This window comes from Pteropus vampyrus, unplaced genomic scaffold (assembly GCF_000151845.1).
Source record: "Pteropus vampyrus isolate Shadow unplaced genomic scaffold, Pvam_2.0 Scaffold63, whole genome shotgun sequence".
Classification (NCBI taxonomy): domain Eukaryota; kingdom Metazoa; phylum Chordata; class Mammalia; order Chiroptera; family Pteropodidae; genus Pteropus; species Pteropus vampyrus.
In genome coordinates, this window is record NW_011888844.1 from 6,095,387 (window position 1) to 6,120,486 (window position 25,100).

General features: G+C 32.0%; 1 pseudogene; it reads left to right on the forward strand.

The window, feature by feature from the left end:
- The window catches only part of LOC105292787, a 54,148-nt pseudogene extending 42,048 nt beyond the window's left edge, over positions 1–12,100 (forward strand).
- Positions 12,101–25,100: the final 13,000 nt, after the last annotated feature.

Consider the following 25,100-nt stretch of genomic DNA (forward strand, 5'->3'; position numbering starts at 1 on the left):
ATAATCATGTTAAGCGAAATAAGCCAGACAGAAAAAGTTGAAAATCACATGATATCACTTATATGTGGGATATAAACCTAAAAGGAACAAGTGAACAGGACAAACAAATAGAGGCTCATGGACATGTACAATGGACTAGGGGTTATCAGAGGGGAGGGGGAATGGAGGAGGGGGGAAATAAAAAATTAAAATGTTAAATATAAATAAAGAAATAGAATACAAAAAAAAATAAGAAAAAGTCCTACTTTCCCTCCCAAAAAATAAAATTTTAAATTGTACAATATAAATATGAGCAACTAATTGTCTTTTATATTTCACTAAAGCAAGAAGGAAAAAAAAAAAGATCATGGGCCTGTGTAAATAAGATTAAGAAATTTTCATGTTTTAATGAACATGTATATTTACTTAGATCTTTTTTGTGCCTAAAAAATAAGCACATGAAACCTAAAATAATATTGTATATTATATATTAAAAATGAGATAAAAAAAAGAACTAGGATGAGACATAAAGAAAAAATAAAGAGGCAAAAATGCATACCTTATTGGCCTACAGTACATTTTTATTATAGACAGGAGAAATACTTGAAAGTATGGCCATTGTTAGACTGAATTTTAAATATTTAAATTTTTCTCTACTCATTAATGCATAGCCTCTAAGTGTCCCATGCATTTCTAGTTTCAGGATCTCATAGACCTCTTCATAGACCATCAGTTAAAGTGTAATGCCTGGCATGGAAGGGGAAGCTACACGATCCTGTTCCATGGCTGTGGACTGAATCCCTTTTGAGTGATATAGGTCTATGGAGTACTTTTTGAATATATTTTAGATGACCCCGAAATACATGTGGCCCATAAACTTGTCTTTAATGAGAAGCAACAATATTATTCATCATTATTATTCAAATCTATACACATAACCCCTGTTCCTTTCCTCCCATACTCACCCTTATCATTAGAATGGAGTGTATTATGCAGTATTATTACTCTGGTAGTGTTCGAGACATAAATCCCCTTCAGGTTAAGATGATTTTGAAAGAAGCATCAGTTATTTTGTTAAGCAGAATATCAAACCATTTTAAATATTTCAAGAATTCAGAGTTACTCAGTTCTTAAATAACTCATCTGCCATATACCAAGTAATATTCACACAGGAAAAGCCATAAGTATTTTCCTCAAGTATGCAAAATTGTTGACTGAACAAATAATTTCTAACCTATCCAACAGTATCACCACAACCAGAGAGATTAAGCCCCTCTCCTTTGCACATAGAGCCCAAAGTATAAAACTCGGATTATTTAGTATGCCAACTTTTGACTTAGGTTTGGAAACACTCTCATAGATAGCAGAGTGTACGATAACTAATATGTTAAATGGTTGGCGTCAAATGTGTATCTTCTAGTTTTATCACTCCATATTTTATCATTCCTGTTTTATCACTGTGAACAACATGATTCCTTTGATTTGGGTAGTTCTTGAGATTCCCATTTCTCTTGATCCTACGCTTCAGAATATCTCTGGATAAATTGCCATTTGTCTCATAAAGAAGAATTTTGCTCATGAACTATTGCGTTGTACTGAAATATAATGTGTACAGGAAAGTCAGGGTAAGATCTGACTTCTTTTTTAATTAAGAAAAAAAAAATTCCCAGTCTACGACCATCCTACTTTGAACAAGCCCTATCCAGTCTGACCTCGAAAGCTAAGCAGGGTCGCGCCTGGTTAGTACTTGGATAGGAGACCATCTAGGAAGACCAGGTGCTGTAGGCGTAAAAATAAAAAAAATAAATAAAAAATAAGAGATTGTAAACTTACAAGTTCCTTGCAATCTGTGAGGTCAACCAAGGGTTGCCTAGGCTAAAAAATGAAAAATTAAAAAAAATAAAATTAATAAAATTAAAAAAAGAAAAAAATTCCCCAGCAGCCTACAAAGAGGATACATTAAGATTTTTTAAAGTATATTTATGAATACATACATTTTATGTATTTAATAGGTTAAAAGGTAATCTGAGGCATATTAAAATTTTTTAAGTGTTTATTTGAGCATACATTTAATTGAGCATTTGAATTGTGCAGCAGCAAACCAAAGGTGATTAGAAGCACTCCACTCACAGAAGCTAAGGAAGAGATTTTTTTAGAGAAGACATAGAAGTAAAGTAAGAAAGTTATTTTATTGGCTATAGTTTAAGCAGTTGACTTATTTAGAAAACCTAGTTGATGTCTGTGATCGGTTGTTTTAAATTTATTTTCTAGGATTTGAGTACACTGACTCTGGCTTTGGTTTTAGTTTGATTGTTAAGCTAGCAAGGTATTAGAGCCACTTCAGTTTAAAGGATTCCTTGTTTATTATTTTAACAGAAATCACTATATATATGTGAATATTTTTGACTTTTGTATTACTCTATTTTGGCCAGTGGGAGCTTCTTCAAGTTGTCTCTTAAAGTTTTTTGATATGGTCTCAGTAGCTTCTAAGCGATGCCTTATTTTAAGGCATATTGTCATGTTTTGGATTCATCTTGTATGTTTCTAGTTCCATACCTGGTGTCAGACATTTCTCCAAGGAGGTCTGATTTCTTTCTGAAGAAAATTATATTTAAACATTATAGAATATAAATATGTAGAAGCATTTATAGGAAAAAAAAATGACCTTTTTTTCAATCATTAATGAATAAATAGCTCCAAGCAATGACCATCAATGATTGCTAAAACTATTAGTTGAAAGATTACTGAAAAATTTTTAAATGGAAGGTTCAGGCTGACAACACCTGAATGAATGGATCAATCTTTACATTTATAAAAACGGGATAACTAGACATTATATGTCTCCAGATTTGATGTAATAGAAAGTACACAGTAACACCCATAAAGTTGTAGGATTAACTCAGAACATAGTCCCTCCATGTACTCAGAAGACAGATGGCTTCCTGGCCTGCAACCATAAGGAAGGCATTGCACAAAAAGTTCTTGGCAGTACCTGCTCCCAAGGATGTTTTCTGCTGTTCCCTTGAACATTATCTGCTTGCTCTACTCAAGAAGGTAGCTGGTTGGCCATTCTCATGGACACTATTTGCTTCTGTAACTAAGCAGCACATATTGCTCCAATCCACTTGAGAAGGCAACAGCTCCCCCAAAAAGGTATTTCCACTTCTACTCCCCACTTGGGAATAAATGTTGCTTGTCTTTGGCTGGGTGCCTTTTCCTGCAGCTCCCATCAACTGCTGCTGAAGCTTCCCTGCCTTATAGGTAATAAATGACATGTCTCACCCCTGGTGATCCTCCTGGTGTTTTTTTGGAATATTCAAAGCCCAGATGCAAGTTCTGGGCCTGGGACTCCTGCACTACAGATGTGTTTTTTTTGTTTTTGTTTTTGTTTTTTTTTTCAAATATATTTTTTTTTTCTAAAAAACCCTTAAGTTAATTAAGTTTTCAGATTTAATTACCACTTTAGTATATGAAGGATTGAATAACATGTGCAGATAACACTGTGATGATAAGAATGGACATCACTGCAGGCTCCATGGACATTAAAAGAATAATCAAAGACTACTATAAATAGCCTTGTGCTCACAAATTTGAAAACATATAAAATGGACAAGTTCTTTTAAAGACACAATCTACCAAAACACACACAGGAAGAAATAAACAATATAAATAGCCTTAAATATGTTAAAGAATTTGAATTAGTAATTAATAATATTCTAAAACAGAAAACATCAGCCCAGATGGGCTCATTGGTGAATTTTACCAAAAATTTAAGAAGAAATTATATCAATTCTTGAAAATCTCTTTCAGAAGATAGAAACAGAGGGAACACTTTCTTACTCGCTCTATGAGGCCAGCATTATCCTTAAATAAAAAACAGTTATTACAAGAAAGAAAACTGAAGATTGATATTCCTTATGGAAGTAACATCAGAAGCATGGCAGAGTGAGAGATGTCACCAGATCTCTCCCCTTGAATAACAATGAGCTGAATATCTAAAACTCAACAAATAACACATGCACAATTGAGCAAGTGATCTGAACATAAGAGCTTCTAGAGATCAGACCACGGAAATCTGGTGGTAGATTGGGAGGAACAAACAAGCTGCTTCTTTCATCTGGAGCTCCCTGCAGGAGGAGGGAGAGAGGAGGAGTTATGGGTGGTAACCTGAAAAGCTCTGCCTGAAGGATCCGTGAGCTCCACGAAGCAGAGCCCAGGTTTCAGGGCAGAAAGCGAAGTGGAAACTAAAAGCAGAGGAGTAATAGCAGGTTCTTAGCAGCATCACTTGCAAAAGTGCTAGGCTGAAAGTCAGATAAAAAAACACCCACCCACCACCACAGAGGGCACTGTCCCTGCCCCATATCCTCCAAGACCTAACACTGTGGAGCCCTAGGGGAATTTGAGCAAATGCTACTGAAACTGTTGCTAACATTGACAGGAACTGAGATGGAAGGTAGTGATCATGATGGGATATTTATAAGGAAAAATAAAAGCATTATTAAGTATCAAAGCAGGAATCCAAAACTCTTGGACGCGACTAATTGAAAATTAAAGGAAAAAAAAATCTTAGCAAAAGGCTAAAGAGACCTCTATATAATAAATCTTCTCTCTGGGAAAAAGAAAAAAAAAAAAAAAAGCAGAATGCACTCCCATTAATGCCCAGAGGGAGTCCATTAAACACTATGAACAATCAAGGTGACAAGACAGCTCAGAAAGAGAGAAAAAAATCTCCAGAAAATAAGCTAAAAGACATAGAAATATATGACTTAAATGACAGACAATTCAAGATGATACTTTTGAAAAACACTCGATGAGATCCAAAATAAATTATATCAACAATTTTAGGAGTTGAGAAAACAACTAGATCAGAAAAATGAGTTTTTTAGCAAGGAGATTGAAACTGTCAGAAATAACCAAATAGAACTTCTGAAGATCAAGAGCACACTAAAAGAGATGAAGAATGAAATAGCGAGCTAGGGAAATAGAGTTGACCAAATGGAGAAAGGGATCAGTGATATCGAAGACAGAAATCTACAAATAATTCAGAAGGAAAAAGAGAGAGACCGAAAAATGAAAAACAATGGAAGAGAAATACAAGAACTAGCTGATACCATGAGGAAAGGAAACATAAGAATAATGGGTGTTCCAGAAGGAGAGGAAAAGGAGAAGATTTTAGAAAGCACTTTCAGACAAATAGTTGATGAGAATTTCCCAAAACTAAAGAATGAGATAGACCTTTGAATCTAGGAAGCTAATAGAGCACTTAATTATCTCAACCCATAAAGGACTTCTCCAAGATACATTATATTAAAATTATCAAAAGTTAATGACAAAGAAAGAATTCTCAAGACATCAGGGAAAAGAAGACAGAAATCTATAAAGGAAAATCTATTAGACTGTGGTTAGACTTTTCAGCACAAAACTTACAAGAAAGAAAGGAGGGGAACCAAATATTCAAACTTAAATGACAGGAATTACCTGCCAAGAATAATGTATCCAGCAAAGCTCTTCCTTAGATATGAAAGAGAAATAAAGAGCTTTCCAGAAATACAAAAGTTGATGGAATTTTCCACTATGAGGCCTACATTACAGTAAATACTGAAAGGGGCCAACCCTCCTGAAACAAAATGACAAAAGAACACTTAAGTATGAGTAAGATGACTAGCAGGCAGACAGAAGCAAAGGAATGCAAAATTTATTAAGAACAGGGGATTATAAGCTTAAACAAAAAGTAGAGAATTGTTAATACAAGATAAAAATGAAAGTTCAGCATACATAGGGACAAATTGAGACAATAATAACAGAAAAGGGGAAGAATCAAAGATCCAAATTTGCAAAGGGGAATGGACAGTAGATAGGGGTAAAAGGGGTCAAATATTTGTGATGGAAGTAAATTTAAATTTACTGATGAACACACATACACACACATATTTGTATATATATTAAATTGTACACTTGGAATTTATTTGATTTTATTAGTCAATGTCACCCCAATAATTTTAATGAATAAATAATAAAAACACGCAAACAAAAAACATCCTGATTAAACGAGTCAGACTTTAACAACTGCCTCACCCAAGAAGATATGCAGATGGCAACTAAACATATGTAAAGGTGCTATATATCATGTTTCATCAATGAAATGCAAATTGCAATAATGAGATACCACTACATACCTACTACAATGACCAAAGTCCAGAACATTGACTACACCATGTTCTGTTAAGAGTATGGTGAAATAGAAACTCTCATTCATTTCTCTTAAGAATGCAAAATGATACAGCACTTTGAAAGATATTTTGGTGGTTTCTAACAAAATTAAACATCCTCTGCTCATACTTTTTTGGTATTTACCCAAAGTAATGGAAAAGTTGTGTATACACAAAAATGTGTACACTGATGTTTATAGCAACTTTATAAATAACTGCCAAAATGTGGAAGTGACCAAATTATCCTTCAGTAAACAAATAGATAATAAACTATGGTACATTCAGACAAAATATTATTCAGTGCTAAAATTAAATGAGCCGTAAAGCCATGAAAAGACATAAAAGAGAGTTAAATGCATATTACTAAATGAAAGAAGCCATTTTAAAAGCCTACATACTGTATGATTTCAACAATATAACATTTTGGGAATGGCAAAACTGTAGAGATTAAAAATAACAGTGATTTCCAGGAGTTAAGGGAGGTAAAGAGATGAATAAAGAACAGAAAATTTCAGAACAGTGAAACTACTTGGTATAATATTCTGACGGTGGATACATGTCATTATAAATTTGTCCAAATCCGCAGAATGTACAACATCAAGAATAAACCCTAATTCAAACTATGGATTCTGAATGATAATGCCATGTCAATGTAGGTCCATCAATTGTAATGAATGTACCACTCCAGTGGGGGTTGTTGATAATTAAGGAGGTTATGTACGTGTTGGGGAGCAGTGAATATATGGGGATCTCTGTACCATTTACTAAATTTTGTCCATGAATTACTGGATTGTATGGAAACTTTATGTGTAATTTTTTTAATTGCCAGACTGCTTTCCAGGATGGTTGTAAAAGTTTCATTCACACCAGCAGTGTATGAGAGTAACTATCACTTCACATTTTTATCAGCATTTGGTATTGCCTGATTTTTTTTTTTCTTAAGCCTTTCTAACAGTAGTATAGTGATATGCAATTTTGGTTTGAATTTGCATTTTTCTAACAGACTATGATGTTTAGCTTCTTTTTATATGCTTATGTGCAATCTGTATATCTTTTTTGACGTCTATTCTAAGACGATTTTTAATTGCTTATACCTATTTTTTGATCTATGAGAGTTCTTTCTATATTTAAGATACAAGTACTTTATCAGTTATATTATTTGCAAATAATTTATGATATTCTGTAAATTGTCTTTTCTTTCTCTTTACAGTGTTTTCTGTAGAGGAAAAATCTTAAATTTTGAGGAAGCCTAGTTAACATTTTTTTTTTCTTTTGCAGATTCTGCTTTTGGTGTCATATTCAAATAATTATTTGTGAAATTCAAAACTAAAGATGAGTTGCTATATTTTTCTAAAATTATAATAGTTTTATGTATTGTATTTAGGCTTATGATTTATTTTGAGTTAACTTTTTAAAGATTACTTTTTAAAATTGATTTTTCAACTTCGTTGAAAATCAATTGACCATATTCATCAGATCTATATCAGAGAGCTCTATTTTACTTCACTTTTCTATCTTTTTAGCAATATCATATTTTATTGATTTATAATTGACATATAACCTTATATTAGTTTGAAGTATATAATATAATAATTCAATATTTGTATATATTGCAAAATGATCATCACAATAAGTCTAGTTATCATCCATAACCATACAAATCTATAAATTTATTTTCTTGTGATGAGAACTTTTGTTTCACTTTCTCAGGAACTTTCAAATAGACAACACAGTATTATTAGCTATAATCACCTTGACATACATTACATCCTTATGATTATTTATTTTATAAATAAAAATTTGCCACTTTTTACCCCTTCACACAATTTGGTCACCACCCGTCCCCCACCTCTGGCAACCACCAATCTGTTCTTTGTATCTATAAGCTTGTTTTTTTATTTTTTTTAATTTAATTCCACATATAAGACTATAAATATTTGTCTTTGACTTATTTCAAATAGCATTGTAAAAGACAATAAAGCTAAAAAAATAGAAGGCAACAGGAAAAGAGGAAGACAAAAAATGAGATGAATTGACTCCATAAAAGAAGCCATAGCCATGAGTCTACAAGAGTAGTGTATGGCTGTTGAGGATGCTATGGACATCACTCACACTTGATTCGACAGCATATTACACACACAGTTTCCTCAAGGTCCACTGATGTTGTTATAAATGGCAGAATTTCCTTCTTTTTATGAGTAAAAATGTTCCATTGTATATGTATACCACATTTTTATATCTACTTGTCTATTGTAAATAATGTTGCAATGAACATGGGGGAGCCTATATTCTTTCAAGTTAGTGTTTTTGTTTTCTTTTTGAAGAATACCGATACTGTTTACTAGTGGCTGTACCAATTTTCATTTCCACCAACAGTGCACAAGGATTTTCTTTTCTCCATATTCTCACCAACACTTATTTTTCTTTTTGATAATAACTATTCTAACAGATGCGAAGTGATATATCATTGCGATTTTGATTTGTATTTCCTTAATGATTAGTTATATTTCTAGTACATTTTTATGTATCTGTTGGCCATCTGCTTGTCTTCTTTGGAGAAATGTCTATTGAGTTCCTCTGCTTATTCTTAATTGGATTTTTGAAATATTGAGTTGTATAAGCTTTTTTTATACATTTTAAATATTAATATCTTTTCAAATATATCATTTGCAAACATCTTCTTCCTTTCAGTAGATTGCCTTTTCATCTTGTTAGTAGTTTCCTTAGCCATGCAAAAACTTTTTTAGTTTGCTGTAGGCTCATTTGTTCAGTTTTATTTTTGTCATTTTTACATGAGACATATCTAAAATAATATTGCTAATACTGATGTCAAAGTATTTACTGCCTATTTTTTTTTTTTTTTTACTAAGGGTTTTATGTTTTCAAGTCTTATACTTAATTATTTAATCTATTTTAAGTTTATATAATGTAAGAAAGTGGTCTAGGAGAAGAGTATATGTATGAAATTTGTTGCAGATATTTTTATTTCTTGCTGAACATCCATGTACTCTCCAAAGTACTAAGGTCCCTATCAGGAAAGTTCACGTGACTAATTCCGTTCACTGGGTGGTGAACAGAAGTGGCATGTGATACCTCTGGGCTGAATGAAGCATTAAAGAGCTTTTCTGTAAATCTGATGATTTTTATTCCCTTTCTTTAATGATGATGAAAGCCATGTTTATGTGATGGAATCACAAAATAAAAATGAAAAGTATTAATTCAATGTATGAGGATTATCATCTTCCTGGCAAATTGCCAGTCTGGCTGGAATTGAGTTTTAATTAAAGTGAAATATAAACCTTTATGTGTTTACTTTGAATTTTGAAGTTTTGTGTTACTTTTGTTGTTGTTAGCACAGTACAGCCTAAATTACTTTTAATATATGATATTTATAGTTAAAGAATACTTAACCTCATTCTGATAATTGTTTATATTATTGATTACACTGTTAATACTTTCTAACTTTCATTTTGTGCACATGTTTAGAAAGTTTTTTTTAAGTTCAGTTATATATTTCTTAGTTTCTTTTAGAAAAATATATCCATATTGTACCATCAAATATATCTCTTTTACAGTCTCCAAAAGATTTTACTATACTATATTTATTGGAAAATATTTAGTACAATTATACGAGACATTTTTAATGTTTCAATTGCTTTTGGTCCTTCTCTAGCAAAAGCAATGTAGAATATTATTAAAAAAATAAATTTTACAATAGCATATTTTCTCCAAATTTATTTAATGTTTCTTAATGTCTCAGAGTTCTGATCAGTTGCTTGAGCAATTAAATTTTAAAGACTAAAATTTGTCATCTCCTAGAAATAGAAACTGAATTAAATCAGTTAGAAATTGTGCATTTTTTAATAATACTGTGCCATAAAAATTCCATATGGCATTTATTTTATTTTATTTTATTTATTTTATTATTTTATTTTATTTTATCCACTCTATCCCAATGTGATAGTCTGATTTGTCTCCGAATAAGCATCATAGCATTAAAAAAAAAATTATTGATGTTTATATTATATTCTTTTCCTAATAAGATAGTAATATTCCATTAAAGCATTTTTAAGTTTATTTTTGGTTCTGTTATTTCTGAATCAAAATTAGTGAAGCCCAATTGAGAAAAATTAATTATGCAAATGGAGTGGTTTTCAGAGTTAATTTTTGTGGCAACTGTTCCAGGAAGAGGATTACACACTTGTAATGAATATTTTATTGAAATTTGACTATATGAATTGTTTTAGTTTTAATACTTGAAATGTTTTTAGAGGAGCAAAAATCATTTATTCCTAGAATACTATGTCTGAGAAAATAGAAATAAATTATTTATACACTAAAATTTGTAGAGTAGGGCTCAGAAAACATTTTATCAAAGTTATCATTCTTATGAAATAAACAAATTAGCTGACTTTTCATCAAGAAGAAAAATAATTAAAAGTCAGCATAACAGTATGATTTTTTTCTCTCAATTTCAGATAATTAACTTATTTGAATCCTGAATATGCATATGAAATCAAAGTAACAATGATACTGAACAAAAATGTTATATATTACAGATAAGTTAAATTGATTTATAAATAAATACAATCACAAAATTGGCATACATTATTTAATATTTTTATTTTAAGCATCAACAAATCATTACTGTACATCTGCTTACAAATAAAGGTCAAATGCCATAAACTAGCATTCAGAGTCTTCTCTGATTTGATTGAACTCATTTTCCCTTTTTCTTTCATTTACTGATTTATTTAATGTCTTTGTTAAGTACTTATATTCCAAGTTCTATTTTTTTCTACTGAAACATATAATAATGAAATTATGAAGATAATAATGATTATAATGATGGTGACCCAATGACTGCAAATCTTTATATAGGATAAATATATATCAAGCACAGTTCTTAATGTTTTACACACATCAACTCAACTGATCCTGCAGCACACCTATAAAAGTTAATGTTATCAGCACTATTTTATAAATAAAGAACCTAAAACATAAAAAGATTCAGAGCATTGCTCAAGGGCACATAGCCAATAAAGTGTGGGCCTGGAAATCCTTGATTCACAGCATTGTAGGAGGTGACAGCCAGGACCAAAACTAGAACCATATTTCACAACCAGTAGGACAATGATGTCACTGTTGAAGCCTTTAGGGAAAAATTCATTAAACTGAATATTCAGTGAAAGCTGGCAGACAAGATTCAGCCAGTTTCTCTGAAATAGAAAACTCATGCAATGTTGATTACATTGAAGAGAACACAATCAGAGCTTGCTGCTATCAAGGAAAAAAAAAGAATATATATACATATATACATATGCAGTCCATGATGACAATCATATTGGTATTTCAGTATGGTTTCAGTGTGGGCTTACTGCTGATGCTAGGCTGTCATGTACTTTTATGTACCCGGAGACTTTTTATTACAGACTTCTTCCAGTGTCTCTTCTTGTATCTTTAATTAGAAGCAAAACCTAGATACTAACACGATATAACTGGAGTCCACAGGTGTTGAGCTATTTATTGCTGGTTATGAAAATATGAGCCCTCATATTTTCCAAACCTGTTAATTTAATAACAATTTTGACTACTGAGTTGTGTACACTGGAACTTGTTCTCAATCAGCTTCTACTTACTTAGAGAAATATATGTCTGAGTTTATGAAGTAAAATTTAAATACACTGGTTAAACATGATCTGTCAACCTTAAGAGAGACACTTCATGCAGAGCAGAAACTACAAACAATGTTTCTATTGGAATTGTTGTTAAAGAATTAGAGTTTATGATCTATGATGATGATAATGTTTCCTCCACTTATTAAAAAGTCTTAAAGACCACAAAGAAGGGCAAAGCTTGTTGAACTTGTTGATGAACCTGCAGAAGAGGCTGATAAATCAATGAAACATTAAAGGATAAGGCCATCTATATGTGTATTATCAAAGTAAGAATGCAGGAACACATATTAATGACAATAATCTATACTTTTAAACAAAAGGTGCAAAGTGGTCAAATGGTATTTTTTAGAAAGTAGTCCAAATGCAAGTTTCTTCTAAGAAACCTCACTGGCCATTTAATGTGGTACATTTTTCTTTGAGAGGATCTATGTAATAATTTTTTAGAATGTATAAGTATCTGAACACATGTTTTTTTTTATGTGGAGAATATAGTGTCTTTGTATTTTAAATATACTGTGAAATAAAATTGTTTAATCTAAAAAAAGAAGTGTGAGACTGGGATTTAAACTCAGAAAGTCTAGGTTCAGAGACTTGGTATTAAATATTATGTTTTACTATTTCCTATATACTTTCCATTTTAAAATAACCATTGAATCTACCTTTACAGAGTTTTTTTCTCATCATTCAAATTAAGTCCATTTTTCATTCTTTATCTTATACTTTCCTGGTTACTCTTGAATCAAAATTAATAACTTTTTTCTATTTCCATGATACATTTTGAAACATTATTATAGCATTTATTACATTTTGTTTTGTGTTGTTTGTTGTATATAGGTTGATTCTTTTCACCAGATAATAAGCATAATGGGGAAAACTATCTTTAATTAATAATTATATTCTCTCATTGTCATTAGTATAGTGCTTTGTATTTAATCTTTTCTCAGTAAATGTTTCCTGAGTAAATGAACTCATTAGATCATCTTTGAAGAATATCAGAAAACTTCACAGGCACATTACTTGTTCAAAACAGAGAACTTTGAGAAATGTTTTTAGTATATTTCATTGCATTAATTTTTACTCTTTCCTATTCTATATGGTCGTACTGAAAAATTCACTTAGCTAATGTATTCTGTATTACTCAAATCACTGAAACCAATCTGGCTGGGAGAATGGAGTGAAGAGTTAAAGGAGTACAAATTAGTAGCTGATGGATGGTCACAGGGATAGGAAGCACGGCATAGGGAATGCAGTTAGCATTAATATGTTGGCTAGGTGGAGGGTCGGGGGAGGGAGGGAGCGATTGGAGGAATTGTTTTATGAACTATATAGATGTCTAACCAATGTACTCTATAGTTGAAACTAATTAAATATTTTAAAAAAATACATAATAATTAAATAATAATAAGTGAATAAGATTGCCCAAAAGTCTATGCAGAGTTGGGATCCCAAAGTCATGTTATATGAAAGAAATGAGTATAGGATGAATGAAGGAAGATGAAAACCATAGCCTATATGAAAAGTACATGCTCTCCTTGAAAGCCATTTAAATCCTTTTTGTTGTTGTTTAATATTGCAAATGCTAAACTAAATATTTCTGGGGCCAGAGTTTGCCCATATGTTATTAATTTACAAATGATAAGAAAGATTATCAAAGAGGACAAGGGGGGAAATCTGGATCAACACTGGAAAATCAGATCAACACTAAATTCGATGACAAGAAAGATAAATCCACAATATAAACTGAGGAAAAATGGGCAAGAAAAGATTTAACAAGTGAATAATGTCATGGAAACAAACAAACAAAAAAATGAAATAATAAATAATTAAGAATCTTAAATCCTGTAGACAGAACAAGTAGGATGAAACTGTAAATGAGCTCATGATTTTATTTTCTGAGGATAGAGAAATAGAACCGCCACAATTTGCGGTAATTCAAAATCATAGATATTTGTTATATTTTTATTTCCTAGTTATTATGTATCAATTTCAAATATTGGTGTTAAAATGTTTTAATTTTTTTATAGACATTAGTATTTTATGTATTAACAACTGCGACAGCAAAATAAAGGGAAAAAAATGTCCTTTCATAGAATACGTACAAATTTTAATAAAATTAAAACAAATGTGATATTTTATTATAAATATTTTTTTAATTTTTATATTTTTATATTTTCATTATAGTTGACATATAGTATTAGTTTCAGGTGTACAACACAGTGAGTAGACATTTATATAACTTATGAAGTGATCATCACAATAAATCCAGTAACTATCTGATATCACACATAATTATTACAATATTATTGACTATATTCGTTATGCTATACTATTTTGGAATTATCAGTTTGTACCTCTTAATCTCCCCCCTCTTCACTCATCTTCTCACTCCCCCATCTGGCAATTATTAAAATGTTCTCTGTATCAATAAGCTAGTTTCTGGAGATTTTGTTGTTGTTGTTGTTTATCCTGTTCTCTAGATACCACATATGACATTTGTCTTTCTCTGTCTGACTTACTCCACTTAGTTCAGTACACTCTAGGTCCATCCATGTTGTTGCAGATGGCAAGATTTCATTCTTTTTTTTTGAGGCTGAGTAACATTACATTGTGTATATATATTGCCTCTTCTTTATCCATTTACCAATTGATGGACACCCAGAATATCTCCATATCTTGGTTACTGTAAGTGAAGCTGCAATGTAGTATTTTGGTTTTCTCAGATAAATACCCAGAAGTGGAATAATTGGATCTTTCTTTGTCTCCTGTTATAGCCTTTGTTTTAAAAGTCTATTTTGTCTGGTATGAGTATCGCTAACCCAGGTTTTTTGTTTGTTTTCATTTTCATGAAATATTTTTTTTTTCATCCCTTTCAGTCTATGTGTGTCCTTCGATCTGAAATGAGTCTCTTGTAGGCAGTATACCTAAGGGTCTTGTTTTCTTATCTATTCAGTTATCTTATCTTTTGATTGGAGCATTTAATCCATTTACATTTAAAATAATCGTTGCTAGATATATAGTTATTGCTATTTTACTATTCATATTTTTGAGGTTTTTTTTCTTTTCTTTTCTTTTCTTTTTCTTCTTATTCTTAAAGAAGTCCTTCCAACATTTCCTGTAAAACTGGCTTGGTGATGATGGACTCCTATAATTTTTTTTTTTCCTCTGAAAACTTTTTATCTGTCTTTAGATTCTAGATGATAACTTTTCTGGGTAGCGTAATCTTGGTTGTAGGTCCTTGCTTTTTGTCACTTTGACTATTTCCTGCCAATCCCTTCTAATCTCCAAAGTTTCTGTTGAGAAATCAGTTGACAATCTTATGGAAGCTCTCTTACAGATAACTAACTGCTTTTCTCTTACTGTCTTTAAGATTCTCTTTGTCTTTAACCTTTGGCATTTTAATTATGATGTGTCTTGCTGTGAGCCTTTTTGGGTTCTTCTTGTTTGGGACTCTGCACTTCCTCAGGTTGTATGTTTATTTCCTTCACCAGGATAGGAAAATTTTCAGTCATTATTTCTTGAGGTAGGTTTTCAATTTCTTGCTCTCTCTCTTCTCCTTCTGATATCCCTATGATACAAATGTTGGTATGATGTTGTCCTAGAGGCCCCTTAAGTTATCCTCATTTTTTGTATTATTTTTTCTTGTTATTGTTTTAATTGGGTTTTTTCTTCTACCATATCTTGTAAATCGTTGATTCTATCCTCTGCTTTATCTAATCTACTATTGTTTCCTCTTAAGTTATTCTTTATTTCAGTTATTGTATTATTCATTTCTGACTGGTTCTTTTTTATGTTTTCTTTTTTTTTATCTCCACTTTTATGCTTTCTATCTCTTTGCTAAAATGCTCACTGAGTTCATCTACTATTCTCTTAAGTTCATTAAGCATTCTTATAATCAGTGTTCTGAACTCTGCATCTGGTAGATTGCTTGTCTCCATTTTGTTGAGTTCTTTTTCTGGAACTTTGTTCTGTTTTTTCATTTGAGACATATTTTTTTGTGTGTGTGCCTATTTTTGTTTGTTTTAAGTATTAGATAGGGCCACTCTGTTTCCCAGTCTTAATAGACTGGCCTTACGTAGTAGGTGTGCTGTGGGTCCCAGTGGTGCAAACTTCCTTTGTCACCGGCTATTCCAGGTATGTCCCTTGTATGAGTTGTATGTGTCCTCATGTTGTAGTTGAGCCTTGGTTGCTGTTTGCTCATGGGTGGGAGGGATTGACCCTCAGGCTGATTAGTTGTGATGACTGGCCATGACCAGTGGAAGAGCTATTATGCAGTGGCTGACCCTACAGAGTAGGATTCACTTTAAAAGGGCTCTTGTGCTTTCTCAGTCTGCTCTTTGGGTGTGTCATTCTCAGATATGACCCCAGATTAGGTTCTGCTTTGGCTCAGACAGAAGTCAGTCAATCATCTGCTGACTGGCTTTCAATGGTCAATTCTTAATGATGAAACTAACTAGCTAATTTTGTAAATTTGCATCAACATATTTTAGCAAAGTTAAAAGTCTCTAAGAGGAATTAAAATTTTTAATAATAATATAGTCAATATTATTGTAATGATTATGTACAGTATTAAGATGGATTCCAGAGTAATTGGGAAGTTCACTTCATAAATTATATAAATCTCTAACCATTATACTGTATAATTGAAACAAATAAAATAAAATATATAAAAATATTTAATGGTTTATTAAGGTAGCACTACAAAATGGTTTTGCAGGGCACCAAGTGACATTTTGGTGCATGGAAGTTTTCATAAACACTTTTAAAAAAGTGTGAGATTACTGTGAATATAAATGGCCAACTTTTGAATATAATATTTCAAGTTTTCATACCTTTAAATAGATATTAGGGTACCCGAAATGTGAAAATACTTCATTAACATAAATCTTTCAGGAAAGTGTTCCTTGCAGAGAGGCTTAGAATATACTTGCATAGTTGCAAATGCCATTGCCCATCCTTGGCAAAATGGTGAAGTAGGTAAAACTTCAACACCCTTCTAATTTTTTTTTTTTTCTGTACATCTGTTCTCAAATTTAAGTAACAGTATTTCAATAAGTTATTCTTTCTTTCTGGCCATGTACTCAAGGATCTTCCACTGAGGAACTCTACTTGGGCCAAGAAATTCATCTTGCATTGATCTTTACTTCTTTTTTCCTCCTCTCCTTATCTTAAAAATAATGCTATTGCCCCATTATCTCTATGCTCTGTATCCAAGATTAAGAAACTAAATTTAGCTAAGGGTTTTATGGAAAATAATTACTTAATTTTGTCCATTTTAGAGGATGTTTACATATTATTAGCTGTCTTTAGAGAAGAAACTTAACTATGGATTTCAGATACATAATCAGTGTCAGTATCAAGCATAATTTTGACAGAGAAAACTTTTCCAGTATATTCTCCATGTCAAGATGTCAAAGATTATCCATACTTCATCCATTATAAAAGTCAACTACATTAAACAGAGAATTAATTTTTTTCAAATTAAACAGTCAGTGAATCTTATGTATAATAGAGTATGTAATAAAAAAATCAAATAAATGGAAAACTGATTGAAGTGTTAATATTTTATTTGTATTTCATTTGTAAAATCTACATAGCCACAAACATTAATTCACTCAAAATGACTTTGTTGATCCTTTGTTGAAGTCTATAGTAGGAATATAAAAGATTTTAAAAAGTAAAACAACATTCCAATTGCCAAATGATATTACAATAGTGGCTCACTTAAAGCATCTTGATCATGTCTCTAAATTTTAAATATAAAAAATATGTTCCCATACACTAACAAAATAAAACATAATCTTTTTAAATAGGGCAACAGCAAAGTAGCTCAGCTTGAAATATGTAAAAAGACAAAAAACACCAGCTGACTTTAATAATAATGATTATTATTGGCTACCATCAAATAATGTCTCCAAAATTCAAGTACCATGATTAATATAATTATTATCTAATTAACATTAAATTAATATTAATGGTCAGAGTACTAGATTTAAATATGAACAAAAACACGATGATCATATAATTTTCATAAAATCAGTAAGGGAATTTTGATTTTTTATTTAGATTTTCTCACAACCTTTTGTTACATGAAAGTGTTTAGAAGTAACAAATCTTTTGGTTAGTACATCAATACACTTGACACCAAGGTTATATTAATATTTTGAAAACGAAGTGATTTGTTTGGTTGGCTTAATGAACAGTTTGTGTGTGTGTTTATTAAAATTATTGGGGTGACATTGGTTAATAAAATCAAATAGATTTCAAGTGTACAATTCATAATACATCATATGTTATCGCATAGTGTGTTTACCACCCAAAGTTAAATTTCCTTCTGTCATCAAATGTTTTACTCCTTTTACCCCTATTAAGCATTTATTTTTTTCTGTGTATTTGGCCAGTAATATACTAACTATATTATCTTCTCAAAGTACAGATTAGTCATTTGAAGTGAAGTAAATGATGTGTAACAATGTTATAAAAGCCACCAAAACCAAATATGTAGAAATTGCTTAAATATTTTTGTTAAAACAGTACGGTAAATATTTTTTTTGGCATTAATTCTAATAAACATATATCTATATTTGTAAGCCAAACAGATAACAAAAAATTATTATAAGTGTGATTGACTTAAAATATATATACATACTAAAGCACACATACCTAAAACATTAAAATACAAGGTTGATGATATTTTAAGGAGCACCAGAATATGTTTTCCTTTGCTTGGCACAAGAAAAGAATAAAAGAAACAATTCTGGTTTTCAAGAAAGTACCAACTAGAGGGAAACATGGAACAACGAGGCTTCTGAATGCATAAGAGAAAATCATCATTCTTTCTAAGAATTTCTTCATTTATCAAGTCTTCATTTACCTGTAAGTTAATATCTATCTACAAAGCATAGCTTATTAAATATTTGGTCACATTTTGAATGCACAAGTAATGTAAGTTCATTTAGACATGTTAAAAATGCAAATAGGATAGAAAGAAATCAAATAAATATCAATGAGAAAACAGCTATAATCCTAATACATTACCTAGAAATTTCTACTGTTTATCTTTTGACACACAATATTTCCATCTATTTGAATACACACACAATGAAATAAGAAGATAGATCTTCTAATTTTGATATACAAAGTTGTCCCAAAACCATAACTTTCCTCTCTACTCAAAAAGACAGTTTTAGATGCATGAGCATTTGATGCCCCATGGTGAAATATATTTGTCTGGGTATAGTAACATAACAGGACCCGTTTTCAAAAGACATACAATACTCTGTACAGATACTATATGCATGCTCCAGAATTCTAGGATTTTTTGTGATTTTTTTTTCCCCTGGAGTTTACCATAAGCTCCGCATGATATCTTTTTCCACCACTGATAGATCCAACACTTTAGGATCTGCCAGATCTTATGGCTTAAGTGGCAGGGCTGTTTGAACAAAAGCTTGGACGTGAAATATAATCTTTTCTTTCATCAGGCTCTATTCAAAGCTAGAAGTCTCCCATGGCACAATATATATGGTCTGAAGCAATAGTCCTAGGAATGAAATTTGTTGGTTTCAGAATACAAAAAGTACAATACAGTGTGATTCAATATTTGTGGTAGGAGACAAGAGATGTAGTAAATTGTCTTATATTTAGGAGAGAATATCCTGGCATGTCCTTGGTCACTGGATGCCTAAATTTCACTAAGATATCTGGTATCAGAATCTTAATAAATTTTCTCTCCCATCCTCTGAAATGAACATGACTTATCAAGGTATCTAGTGTATTAGTCATCTCTTGATTTTTATTCAATCAGTATGTTGATATTGATGTAATTATCAGTATGAGGTTTTTAGAGATATCCAGGATTCCTTGATCTTTTCAGACTGTATTACAGCAGAAAATGGTAGAATTAATATAGCCGTGAGGTAAAATGCAATGAATATTATTTTCTGTTATGTGAATGCAAACTCTCTGATATTCATTTTAAGTGTTATGGAAGTAATCATATTTGTCAAATAAATTACCACATACTATGTATTCAAGGCTTTATTCATCTTCTTTAACAATAATGCTATGTTAAATATACCAGCTGAAATCAGGGCTACTATTTGGTTGGAATTTCAGTAGAATACATTTATTTTCAATAATCTCACTGATTTCTGCAGTTGTTAGGTAGGCTAATTACACCAGAAACTATAGTGACTGTTATGCACTGAATTATATTCCTTCTCCCCCAAAAATTATGTGTTGAAGCACTAATGCCCAGTACATCTGAATATAACTATTTGGAGATGGGCCTGTAAAGAGATGATTAAGTTAAACTGAGGCCTTTAGGGCGGGCCCTAGTCCATTCTGACTGTTGTCTTTCTACAAAAAATAAAAAAAAAATAAATAAATAAATAAATAAATAAATAAATAAATAAATAAATAATAGATTGCGTACACAGGCACCAGGAATGCACGTGTACAGATGAAAGATCGTGTGAACACATAGTGATAAGGTGGCCATCTGCAAACCAAAGATTTGGCCTCAGAAGAAACCAAATCTGCCAGTGTCTTGATCTTAGACTTCTAAACTCCAGAACTGTGAGGAAATAAATTTCTGTTATATAAGCCACTCACTCTGTAGTCCTTTGTTATGGCAGCCCTAGCAAACTAATACGGGGACCAAATATTCTTGTATCTTTAAGATCTTCAGTGATGACATTATCTACACCCTCACTCCAGAATATAACATAACTTCTTCTGCTGTCTTACCAGGAGTAGGATATTTCAGATGTTTCCATTCAGACTTTCCTTCTAGAATAGATAGATTTTACCCCACATAGCAAGGACAAAATGTATGATTTATCCAACTGCCAAGTATAATAATTCCTAATTATCCACTCAGGGACTGGGGAAATATTCACTGGGTGTAATCACCTGAGCCAAACATGAGCAAGAAATTTGTTCATTAGTTGACCAATGTAAGCTCCTACTTTAAGAAGTAGGTCTTGATAACAGTTTGGGTCTATGATTATCAAAGTTTAATTAGAACTTCTGCTCAATAGTTTTCAAAAGATCTGTTTTTCCCCCCTTTCTCCAGTGTATAGTCACCTATGTGACTAACCATAGCTTTCATTAAGACAGAACTGAGAGAATCAATATAAATACTTGCTATGATGTTACAGTGTCCTTCTGTCTAGAGGCTTGCCTATCTTTTTTATCATGTGTCCTAGATTTTAAAATCATCTTGACTATGGAACTTGAAAATTAGATTGTGAAATGTATTGTGATGATGGCCCTCAGCTACCCAATTGTCTATTCTTACATTTATTTGATTGCATATATTAAGTAGAATATTTTTTGTTCTTGTCTATGTTGTTCCTAAGAGTGCCATATTCTGTAAGCAAACTATTCCCTTTCCACTACTCCCTTTTGGTCAAATCTTTCTGGCTGCTCATTTTAAACTTTCTGTTCTTTATAGAATTATGACCACTGATTAAGCACTATATTCTGGCCTGTATTACTTTGAGACTACAGCTTCCCTATGAATGCTAACAAGCTGGACTCTGTAATTACATCACCTATTATTATTTCTGCCCTATAGAGGAAAGCATTAAAAAAAAAATCTTAGTTATGCTCGTGTCATCTCACCAGCATATTCCTTTTTTTAATTTATACATTTTTTAGTTTAATTTATTTTTTTAAAATTTACTTTATTTATTTTTATATTTGAAGAGATGATTTAAATTTTTCTACCATCTACCTCCCCCCTTCCCTCCCTTCTACCTTTTGGTAACCACTAGTCAATTGTCCATGTTCATGAGTCTCTGTTTGTCCTGATCATTTGTTGCTTTTAGGTTTATATCCCACATATAAGTGATGTCATGTGATTTTCAACTTTTTCTGTCTGGCTTATTTCGCTTAACATGATTATCTCGAGGTCTATCCATGTTGTTGCAAATGGCAATATTTCATCACTTCTTATGACTGAGTAATATTCCATTGTATATATGTACCACAGCTTCTTTAGCCAATCATCTATCATAGGACACTTTGATTGCTTCCATGTCCTGGCCACTGTGAATAATGCTGCTATGAACATCGATGTGCAAATATCTTTTTGAAGATGGATTATCAAGTCTTAGGGGTAAAGATCCAGGAGAGGGATTGCTGGATCATATGGTAGATCAATTTTTAGTTTTTTGAGAAACCTCCATACTGTTTTCCATAGTGGCTATATCAATTTGCAGTGCCATCAGCAGTGTATGAGGGTTCTTTTTTCTCCGCATCCTCTCCAGTATTTGTTATTACTTGTCCTGTTGATTATAGTTATTCTAGCAGGGGTGAGATGGTATCTCTTTGTGGTTTGATTTGCATTTCCCTAATAGCTAGCGATATTGAGCATCTTTTCATATATTTGTTGGCCATTTGTATGTCCTCTAGGGAGAAGTATCCGTTCAGGGCCTCTGCCCATTTTTTGATTGGATAGTTTGTTTTTGTTGTTGTTGTTATTGAGTCGTATGATATCTTTGCATATTTTGGATACTGGGCCCTTATCAGAGATGTTGCTTGCAAATATATTTTTCCATTCAGATGGTTCTCTCTATCTTGTTAAAGGTTTCTTTTATTGAGCAGAAGCTTTTTAGTTTGATTTCATCCCATTCATTTGTTTTAGCTTTTACTTCCCTTGTCTTTGAGGTCAAATTCATAAAATCCTCTTTCAGTCCGAAGTCGTTGAGTTTAGTTTCTATGTTTTCTTCTATGCATTTTGTAGTTTCAGGTCTTATATTCAGGTCCTTAATCCATTTTGAGTTAGTTTTGGTGTATGGTGATAGACAACAGTCTAGTTTCATTCTTTTGCAGGTGGCTTCCCAGTTTTCCCAGCATTATTTATTGAAGAGGCTTTTCTTTCTCCACTGTATGTTTTTGGCTTTTTTGTCGAAAATTATTTGCCCATATAAATATGTGTTTACTTCTGGACTCTCGATTCTGTTCCACTGGTCCATGTGTCTATTTTGCTGCCAATACCATGCCGTTTTGATTACTGTTGCTTTGTAGTATAATTTGAAGTTGGGCAGAGTGATGCCTCCAGCCTCATTTTTTTTTTTTTTTTCCCTCAGGATGGCTTTGGCAATTCGGGTCTTTTGTGCTTCCATACAAATCTGATGATTTTTTGTTCCATTTCTTTAAAAAAATACCAATCGGATTTTGATGGGGATTGCATTATATCTTTATAATGCTTTAGATAATATGGTCATTTTAACTATGTTGATTCTTCCAATCCAAGAACACAGGATATATTTGCATTTCTTTGTAACTTCTTCGATTTCTTTTAATAAGGTCTTATAGTTTTCATCACATAGGTCCTTCACTTCTTCTATTAAATTTATTCCTAGGTATTTTATTATTTTTGTTGCAATTGCAAAAGGAAATGTTTTTTTCCACTTATTTTTCTGACACTTTGTTATTAGAGTATAGGAACACTATGTATTTTTGAACGTTGATTTTGTATCCAGAGACTTTATTGTATTTGTTTATTGTTTCTAGTAGTGTTCTTGTGGAGTTTTTAAGGTTTTCTATATAGAGAATCATGTCATCTGCAAATAGTGACAGTTTGACTTCTTTGTTCCCTATTTGGATGCCTTTTATATCTTTCTCTTGTCTGATTGCACTGGCTAGGACTTCCAATGTTATATTGAATAACAGTGGTGATAATGGACAGCCTTGCCTTGTTCCTGATCTTAGAGAAAAGGTTTTTAGGTTTTCACCATTAAATATAATGTTGGCTGAGTGTTTGTCATATATGGCCTTTATTATATTAAGATATTTTCCTTCTATACTAATTTTGTTAAGTTGATCATAAATGGATGCTGTGTCTTGTCGAAGGCTGTTTCTGCATCTATTGATATGATCATATAATTCTTACTTTTTAATTTGTTTATGTGATGTATCACATTAATTGATTCACATGTGTTGATCCATCCCTATGTCTCTCACTAGCACATTCTGGATAGCTTTTGTGAGTACTGTGTCTCTTTGACCCCTTGAGTAAGGTAATATTCTGCTGGATCTTGTAGACTTACATAATATATGTATTTCTGAATTACCAGTTATTTAAGATATTTATTTCTTTCTCTATCATCTGCTACTACACTTCGGGCATTTCTACATTGTTCAATGCGGGTTGCTGCTTTCTTCAGGTTTCCTACAGCCATTTGTGATGGTTAATTTCGTGTCAACTTGTCTGGGCAAAGAGATGCACAGATAAGTGGTAAAACATTATTTCTAGGTGTGTCTGTGAGGATGTTTCCAAAAGAGATTAACATTTAAATCCATAGACCATGTAAAGATCTTTCTCACCAATATGAGTGAGCATTGTCCAATTCACAGAAGGTCTGAATAGAATAAAAATTCAGAGCATGGCTGAATTTGGTATCTGAGATGTTTATCTTCTGCCCTCAGACATTTGTGTGTCTGGTTCTGGGGCTTTTGGATTCGGATAAGGATGGACTCCCCTGGTTCTCAGGCATGGAACAACATCACCAGCTTTCTTGGGTTTCCAACTTGCAGAGGGCAAATCAGAGGACCTCTCAATCTCTATAATTTCATGAGCCAATACCTGATAATAAATACCTTTATATAGAGAGAAGATATATATTAAATAGTATATATATAAAAAGAATATAGATATAGATATAGATATAGATATATAGAAATATATAAAAGGATATATATACCCTTTTGGTTCTCTTTTTTAAAGATCTCTGGCCAATTCATCATCTGACCAGTTGGTTTGCCCCATTTCCAGAGGTCCTTATCAGAAGGGTAAATCTCATATCAGAGGAAAGTTTCCCCAAATCAATTAATTTTTGTTTGTTTATTCTTTCATTATAGACCCCTTGATCAAGCATACTCAAAAGCCAATTCCAAGTATATTAGCCTGGCTCCTCGCAATACATACTAATCCTTGCAATCCCTTAGGTGCATAGTTGTTTCTCTATGTGTATTATGCCCAGTGTGTCCCCACCAAGTTTATGCTAAGATTTAACTCAAGAAAAGAGGTAAGGGCATTTCCCAAAGAGAGAACACTTCTTTCATTAGTGCTTCCAACATGGCAGAAGTTATAGTGGGCCACTTATACAAATTGTGAAGATTTCGGGAGTCTCCGTAGACAATATCGTTAAGTACATACAACTCTATCTCATATTTTTTCCCCATATTTTGGGGTCCCAGTTTTTTCAATCAGAGTGCTAACCTT